This window comes from Alligator sinensis, unplaced genomic scaffold (genome assembly GCF_000455745.1).
Source record: "Alligator sinensis unplaced genomic scaffold, ASM45574v1 scaffold667_1, whole genome shotgun sequence".
Classification (NCBI taxonomy): Eukaryota; Metazoa; Chordata; order Crocodylia; family Alligatoridae; genus Alligator; species Alligator sinensis.
In genome coordinates this window covers 675,196-684,289 of record NW_005842636.1, presented here as the reverse complement: position 1 = coordinate 684,289, position 9,094 = coordinate 675,196, and positions in this window count along the sequence as shown.

Here is a 9,094-nt window from a genome sequence, read left to right as displayed (position 1 = left end):
CTAAAAGTAAATTCTTTGAAATATGTTGCTCAGAAAAGACTCCTAGTGGTAGGCAAGTGAAACTTGTTTCTGTCCCTGTTGCAAATTCTCAAAGCCAAAGGTAGGGATGAAAGGGAATCTGTGCCTTGTACTGTAGTATATCTATACCTGCAATTCCCAAGCATGCACTGAAGAGGATATGTTGGAGCCTTGTTATTTTAAACTGTATTTGAATTTTTATAGTTGTTTTTATCAAATGCATGAAAAGGAAAAACTTCAATACTTCAAAACTTTAGGGATTGAATTCCCTCATTTGAGTATATCCAGATGGTACAGTAATGGACATTTGATAGACAATTTGAATAAACATATGAAATCCACAAGCATTGATGGGAGTTTTCAAAGTAAATTTTCCCTGTAGACATTTAAGTGCTCACTGGCAGATGTGTTAATACTGTCTTGTTCTCCCCACTCTGTTTTTACTTGTGTTACACTTAGTCTCTGATGAGAACTGGATGACAAAATGTATAATTTTTGATGATGGTAGATAAGAATATTGAGGAGCCACTCACCTGATGGCCTGGCACATCATGGTTGATGTAGTTGCTTCCAGTCATCTTTCCTTCCCCACTGTTTGTTTTGACTTGTAATCTTGCATGAGCTACATGAATATGGTGTTAAAAATGCTATAATTAATACTTTTCTATATGACAAGATGGATGACAGAAAAGACAAAATATCTAGAAAGAAAGTGTACATTTTAGAAAGATATGTCCATGTATATTGCTATTCTGTAGGATTCTTTCAAGTACAGCCAAGTACACTGTTGCCTTTTTTGCAACAAGACCCCATATTTGGTTTATTATTTAATGCAACATCAAGGTCCTTCTTTGCAGTTCTGTACCCTAACCACTTGTTCCCCAGTCTATAATTATGCATACAATTATTTAATCCCAAGTGCAGGGATTTGCACTTGTTCTTGTTGAATTTCATCCGATTGATTGTAGACCATTTTTCTAGTCTATCCAGATCATTTTGGGTCCTAGCCCTACCCTCTCGAGTATCTGCAGCTCTCTACCCTACTTGGTGTCATCCACTAATTTGCTAAGCGTGCACTTGATCCCATCATCCAAATCAATAATAAATTATTAATGAGGTGTTTAACAGTATGGATGCAGGACAGACCCCTAGGGATCCCAACTTGCAACTTTCTCCCAAATAGACAATAGTTTTTTTTTCCCAGTAGTTAATGAATACTGGCATAGTATACTGGCACCCCCTCAATTCCAGAACAGATAGATACCAAGGCACTGTATCCAGTTCTCTTAACATTTGAAAGACCATGGCAATCTATAAAGAAAGACATCAATAAGGTTGCAAGCCTACATAAAATTAATAAATCATGAAATCAAACTGTAATTCTCTAGTTTATGTAGACAAATTACCAAGACTTTTACAAGCTTCTCAATCCATTTCCCAGGTCTTTGCTCCTGAGGAAGTTTACTCTTCTTCTAAACAAACCTTTCACCCTTCTTCTGGTAGATAGGAAAACATTGTGGAGGGAGAGGTGACTTCTCAAGGGATGCTCTCCCAAAGGGTTTAGATAGCAGAACAGAGAGCTCTGTATTTCATTAGGACCTGCTGCAGGATATGGAGCAGCCAAGTAATGTGTGGACAAGTTTTGCCTCTGATATCAAGATACAAGTGACGTGGTCTTCACAAGTGAGCATAGAACTAGTGAATTGGAAGAGAGCTTTCTGATCATTCTGAAAGCTCTGAATCACTCTGAAGCATTACTTCTGTAGATTCACATCATTTGCTAGTGCAGACTTATCTTGTGCTGGGGACAAGTAAATGAGCAGGTTTCTCAGGGCATGGAGTACAGAAAATGTTGCTTTGGCAGCATAAACGTGCTAATTTTGGAACCAAGTATGCAGTGGGACTCAGTGAGCACTCTGTCCTCATGCTTCCTTTGATTTAAACTTAATGCTCCTCATCCATCCTGGTTTCCCTTTAATTGTTCTGTAAATCAACCTTGCATGCATGCTTATGGCATTCTCTGCTGAATGGAGCCTAATAGGGATTTAAATTATTGATGAATGAAAGGTTAATTTTTAATTCCCCATCAATTTAAACTTACTAATTAGAATCCAATGTATTTTTATCTTAGAGATCTTCAACTAGCATAAGACTGAACGTGCCTGCACATTAAAATAAATATGATGCCATAGACTTTAACTTTGCTGGGGCCCAAGGTGCTAGATTAGTGAGAACAGGAGGGTTTTGTATGGTTCTGTTTGTAATTACATTGCAAAAAAGACCAGGATTTGTTTGTTTTTTTAATTTTGATTCTTATTTGTGTATAGATAATCAAAGAACAGATTTAAAAATGTATTAGCAAATGTTAAAAATCATGGTCATTTTCATGTCTGTAAATTTGCAAGGTAATATGGAACCCTGTGCATTGTAGCTACATGGGTACATCGCTGGTGTATATTAATGCAATCTAAGACATGCAGTTAGTTATGCAGCCTACATTAGCTCAGTGTATGGGGGGTTAAGAGGCTCCAGTATCATGCTATGGTAGGAAGCAAGGTAAGACCCTGCACATGATAACAGCATCAGTGCAGAGTTGTAAGGTGGCAAGATAATCTTAGACAATAGCTTTAGCATATGGTGTACAGTTGCTGAGGTGGGGAATATTGAAAGGTATTAAGAGGTCTTGTCAGTTAATGGCATGTATGGGAGAGGTTCAGCCCATCTCCTTGGTCTTGCAGCTGTGACTGTAACAACCTAGCCAACATGTAGTTTTCATACATGCCTGTCTTGGTATGAATCTATTGATGGTGTAGGGTGTAGTCCTATAAAGCAATGATTCTCAACCAGGGTGAGGTCCTTTCAAAGGTGCTGCAGGGTGCCAGACATTGTTAGTGCTATGAGGTGTGCAAATATTCCCAGGGTAAAACCTAGATATTTTGAACAGGAATCTATACAGTTAAAAACATTCTGATCTGTTATGGTATTTTTAGTTCTTTGCAACTGAACAATCGCTCTATTATTTTTCCATAGATAAAACATGAGTGAAAACTAAGAACTGGGATTTTCTGAGAGGTGCCTTTAAGCCTAACAAGTGGGTGCCTTGTGTCTAAAAAGGTTGAGAACTACTTCTGTAGCCCAGGTAACTTGGGTATATACTCCCCTTCTCCAATTGAAGGGGATTGTTAGCTGGCAGGTGTGCTGTGGGGTGGGAACTGCAGACTGCTCAGTTTCCCTCCGTCCCTATAGAACCAGGCCAGGACAGTCAGGGGACTTAACTATATACAAATGTATTTACATTAACTTATCACAAGGGAAAGGAACATGGATATAAACATATGTACAATGTATATATATATTTATAAGATATCTAAACAAGTAACATAAACAATACCCTCTGGGTAAATTACATAAAACCTTATACCAGTGCTCCAGATACAGGTAAGTCACAGGTAAGTATCTGATCTGAAACAGATAAACCCCAAAATAAAGATAGATAGTCAAAGGATAAACTAGATAAGTATGGGTGAACAATAAATAAGCCACAAATAAATACAAGTAAACAACAGGTGAAATAATAGTAACAGGGGGTCCCAGCAGAAGCCTAGGACTCTACTTATCTACTAATTTACAAACACGAGAGTTCACAAAATATAAGGCCACCACACCACTTATGGCGCAAGAACCCCAAAGATAAACAACCCCAAGGGGAAACCCCAATGCCCTTGGGCTTTTCCCAAGCCCTACAAGGAAGCTGGTTACTTTAGGGGGGGCCCTCCCAGTGGGACCTCCACTTTCAGGAGCCCTTAACTAACCAGGAGGGACTCCCCCTCCCCTGTGGGAATCCTCTTTTCCCTGCAACTCACGGCTCCCAGGCCTGGAAGGTGGCCCTCATCCTCTGCGCCAAGCTGCTCTCTCACTTGCAGTGGGCTTCGGTGAGGTCACTGTCATCTGGAACAGGGCTCCTCTATGCAGGGCTTCTGGGGCCTCTGGCTTGGCCCTGTCTGCTGGCTCAGTAGCCGAAGCACAGTCTGGTTTCCTGGACTCAACCTTTTGCTATGGGCCGGAGGCCTGGGCTGCCTTGTGCAGCACCAGGCTCAGCCCGCTCCCGGACCCTCTGTGCAGCGCCTCCTGCACCGAGCTCCCAGCCTCGTTGCAGGGGTTGAGGACCTGAGCCTCCCAAGCACTCCAAAGTTCTTACTCCGTGCATCGGCCTGTGCACCGTGTCTCTGACCACACGTCAGATTTTGCAGACCTGAGCCGCCTCACACAGCTCCCAGGGTCTGGATGCTGTGCGCCATGCTGCACACCAAGAGCCTAGCTGCTGGAGCCGTCCGCCATTCCCCGCTGATGGAAGTCTTCAGGGGCGCTTCTGGGTTACTGCTTCGTCCTGCTGAGCAGCTCTTCTCAGCTCTTCTAAGCCCGGCTCTGCTCTTCTCTTCTCTCTCCCGGATGTGCTCCCTCATGCTGGGCACGCAGCTCCTTGTATACTCTCCAGGGCTCTGTCCCTGAAGTCGTACAGACCTGAGTGTCGCAGTCTTTAATCAGGTCCGGGGGTCGGGGGAAACTCCTCTCCCCCTCCCCTCAGGAAAGGGGCATGACTTAACTCCTCTTGCTGCCTCCTGATTGGGGGATGGGCTCCACCAATCCAAACAGCAAGATTTCAAGCCTGGGACTCAACCCAAGCTCCAAAAGGCAAGCCTGCTACACTTCTATAGAGACTTAGATTTAAGTGTGTGTGTGGTGTGTGTTGTGCATCCTATTCCTACTGTGTGCCTGATCTGCAGGTTTGTGTATAGTATAAACTCTGTCCTGGAACTCTCCATTTTTACCTCATGGGGCGTGTCTTGAAGAGAAAAATAGAGGACATAAAGGCGTCGGGGTTTGTATCAACAGAAGACAGAGGACTGAGGAGCAGAAAATCGGAATGTCCTCGATGATGGCCACCCTAGGGGAAGCAGGGCTGCTCTAACACCCTCCAGCTTCCAGCCTGAGCCACTGCAGGCATGTGCCTGAATTTCCTCGGTCGAGAGGGATTGTCTGTGTGGTTGGAAACTGGTTCAGCCTAGCCAGGTTAGACTAACCTGCAAAGGTTGAATCAGTTCAGGCTCAGGCTTTTTGAATGTCTGTCCCTAGCCTTGAGGGCAAGTAGCCCTGAGCTGCTCACCAAGGCAGGTTTTATACTGCTGGGCCAGCACAGGGCAGGTTTTTATACGGATACTTGGCCCCGGGTGCTGTATAAAGCTTTTATACAGATGCTGGCCCCAGGCTCTAGCTCCCCCTGACTGCAGATCTGGGAGGAGCTGGGCAGGGTCATTTTGCCCCAAGTGGCACAACTTGCCCCACACCAAAGTGCATGTCCAGGCATGTGTGCTGAGGCAAATATCCCAGGCACAAATTTGTGCCACTCCTATTTCAGCTCCTGCAAGTGCACTTGCCTGCATGTATGGACAAGCCCATGCTGGCTCCTGCTTTTAACTTTGGAAGGTCATGGCTCAGTTCTTAGTGTCTGCTAAATGGTGGCTGTCATGTCTGCATTATTTTGGTAAAGGAAATAGAAACTATTCTGTCAAACTAGGTTTCAGCTAATTAAAGTGCAAAAATTCAAATATATGTCTATGTTCATAAATATATTAACTTATAATAGTTAGAGACTGGTTCTGCCCATATATGTAACTGGCTACAGTGAAAGTTAAGTCTGTGTAGCTGGCCCAAAGCCAGAGTCTCATTTATACTAATCCCATTTTCTCACCTGTGACAGTGTAAAGCGACCTTAATGTGTGTATAACTGTAAGTTGATGAAAAGTATCCTGGTTTCAGGTAGATAAAATGTAATTTATGGCATCTTTTCAGTGTCAGAGTGGGGTAAAGGGACTCATTATGATGAAAACCAAGCACAGAGAACTAAAGATGATGGAAAAATCTTCACTCCTGCACATTATCCAAGAGATAACACAGGGCACATGTACACGAGATTCTTTATTGCACAGTAGATTAATTTGCTGCACAGTAACACGTCACCATCTATGTGCGCATGGCAATTGAGGCACAGTAAACTAATTTACTGTGCTGTTGGACAGTCCCATCAGATACAAGTGGTATTTGGCATCACAGTAAATTACTGTGCTTAAACCCACATGTAGATGGTGACATGGGGATTAGTTTAATCTGGCTCAAATTGAACCAGAGTATATTAAGTCATATTAATTTTGCATGTAGATGTACTCACAGTGTATGATTTATACTTGACTGAATAGGAGGGACAAATTTAGTACATTTTGTGGAAAATCACATTTTGTAGAAGTGAACACTGGCTGCCTTGAAATAGGTGATAGTTACCTGTTCAATTCAATCACAAAAGATCCTGATCATGGAAATTGACTGAAATACCTAATTTATTGTTGTTATGCCGAAGATCAGTGTCCTTAGTATGTTTCATATCAAATTATTATGTGAATCTCTCTCAGGTGTTTCCAGCTACAGCTGCTTGAGTGCTTGAGGAGGGAAATCCAGTCTCTGCTTCTTTTGCCTCCCTTCTCTGGCTCTCTTTGCTTGTGTGTGTGCGTGCACACACGTGTCTGCATCTGTGTGTGTGTGTGTGTGTGTGTGTGTGTGTGTGTGTGTGTTTCTTTGTCTTCTGTGAATCTGATGCCTAGGCTAAAATGATTGATATTTGCACAATTCTATTGCTTGTCATACACAGACTGCCAGGATGCTTCTGCACTTGCCTTTAATTTATTCACTGCAAGACAGGCAGGCGACCTAATCGCAGCAAGTTAATGTGTTGCACATTAATGAGGTAACTGTTTGCCTCCCAGATTTTAAGGTTTATGCTAGTTATATTTGTCAATCTGACTAAAACCAGAGTTGTAAGAAATAGCAGCTCTACAGTGAAATATTTTATTTACTTAGTAAATGCTTTTGCCTGAAGACAAATCGGTGAAGTAATTAAATGGCATTTTTTTCTATTTTAGCACATTGAGTTTTTCTGTAGTTTTTACAGTTAACAATATATCCTTGTCCGAGTTCTGGCTCACTGTTACCTCGATGAAGATATTTCATTTACAATTTCCCTGTGCTTTTGGATCTGTTTCCATTTCTCTTAAAAATCTAAGCCTCAAATCATGTGTACCCCTACTTATTTATTTAAGTTCTTATGCAAAAAAAAATGCAGGAAATCTAGAACAGGAAATCTAAATACAAAAATCTCAGTCTTCCTCAGTGGTGGCTGGGAAAAGATGATGGCGCCCTCTCTAAAACAGAGCATTTGACCTGACTTAATTTTCAGTATCAAACAGCTGTATTTCTATTTTATACCAAAAAAAGAGGACTCAATCTTTACTGCTGGTAAATTCTTTCTGAGCAACTTTTTACTACATCCTTAATGAAAAGATAGGAACTTCATTAATACTATATTAATTTAAGTTCTAGTACATTTTTAACCAGGGACCATGCATCAATACAACAGGAACTAAAGGGTGTCATTGGGTACACTGCATCGATATCATACGGTTCACTGTCAAATACTAATGTTTACATTACACAACCTTTCATAGTTCTCCACTATGGCAGGGGATATGGAGGTTTAACACTTGACTGTTCGTCTGCTCATTACAGAAGGTGATTGTGGTTTAACTAAAGGTGAGATTATTTTATAAACCAGCTAGTTAAACTGGTCTAACTTTGCACATTAAAATAGGCAAAAGTGCATTAAAGCGCATGTAAAGATGTGCCCAACTTTGTGCAAGGCCATTCATGTTGGTTTAAAAGCTATTCCTAGTGGTATCACTCACATTGTTAAATTGATATGTTCATTTTTCTAAATCTCATTTTAACTAAATCAGTTTAAAATAAAATTTTAATTTCACATAGTGCAACTCCTATAGTGGGTGAGAGGTTTAATATTGTTCAGCTGTTAAGAGAGTGAACCACAATGGAGTCCAGCATTTTTTCTGATGTTCAAGTTTCAGCTGGTTAGGGCTCAGTACATGACAGGCCTGCCAAGCTTCCTTACTGAAGGCTGGGTGAAGCTGTCTCATTGCTTTTTTGGCTGCAAACAGCTGAGCCCATGTCTCCTGGATTTTGGGCTGTGTTCAAGGTTTCTTGCTCAGCTCCTGCCTTGGTTCCTGCATTCACTTTGTTCTCAGCTCCTGGCCTGATTCTTGACACTGATCTCAGTTCTCACCACTTGGCTCCTGATCTCAGCTTTTGAGTTTGGATCTTCTGCCGTCTACCAACCCTGCCCTTCAGGTTTGTGACCTGGGTGCTCATTGTTAGGGCAGACTACCTACATCTTAGTTCACAACACAGTGTTTAGAACCTGCATGTACAATGATGCTAAACTCCATCTCATATTAACCTCTCACTTCAAGCACTGAATGCACCTTTGCATCATGAAGCCCATACACTTTAGAGACATTGAGACAACCCCAGTAAAGCAAGGCGTGTTGGAGCTATACTCACATGATAGACTGTTCTCAGTGGTGACAGATGGCAGAACAAAGAACAATGGTTTCAAGTTGTAGCAAGGAATGTTTAGGTTGTATATTGGGGAAGACTTTCTCACTAAAAGGGTGGTGAAGCACTGGAACAGGTTAACTAGAGAGGTGGTGGAGTCTGCATTCTTGGAGGTTTTCAACGCCTGGCTCAACAAAGCCCTGGCTGGAATGTTCTAGTTGGGAATGGTCCTGCTTTGAGCAGGGGGTTGGACTGGATGACCTCCTGAGGTCTCTTCCAACCCTAATTTTTTGTGATTCTATGATTCTATAAAAATATAGTCTTCTTTCTGTATGAATAACTAAAGCTCATGTGATACATCTGTAAGAAAGCATATATTTCTCTATTTTGTGCACCATTTGTAATGCAGAAGTATGGGTAGCTTGAAAAAAAGAACACATGCTTAGGTTATCCATGGCAAATACTGCTGCTCAGTGGTGATGCATAGGGGGTGCACATGCATTCCCTGAGAGTGCTGGTGCACCCCCTGACAGGTCACGCTCCCCACTTAGGCGATGGGCAAGGGGGGAAGGTGGGAGCTCTGCGGCCACTTCCCAGTTAGCATGATCAGATGTGGGGGGGG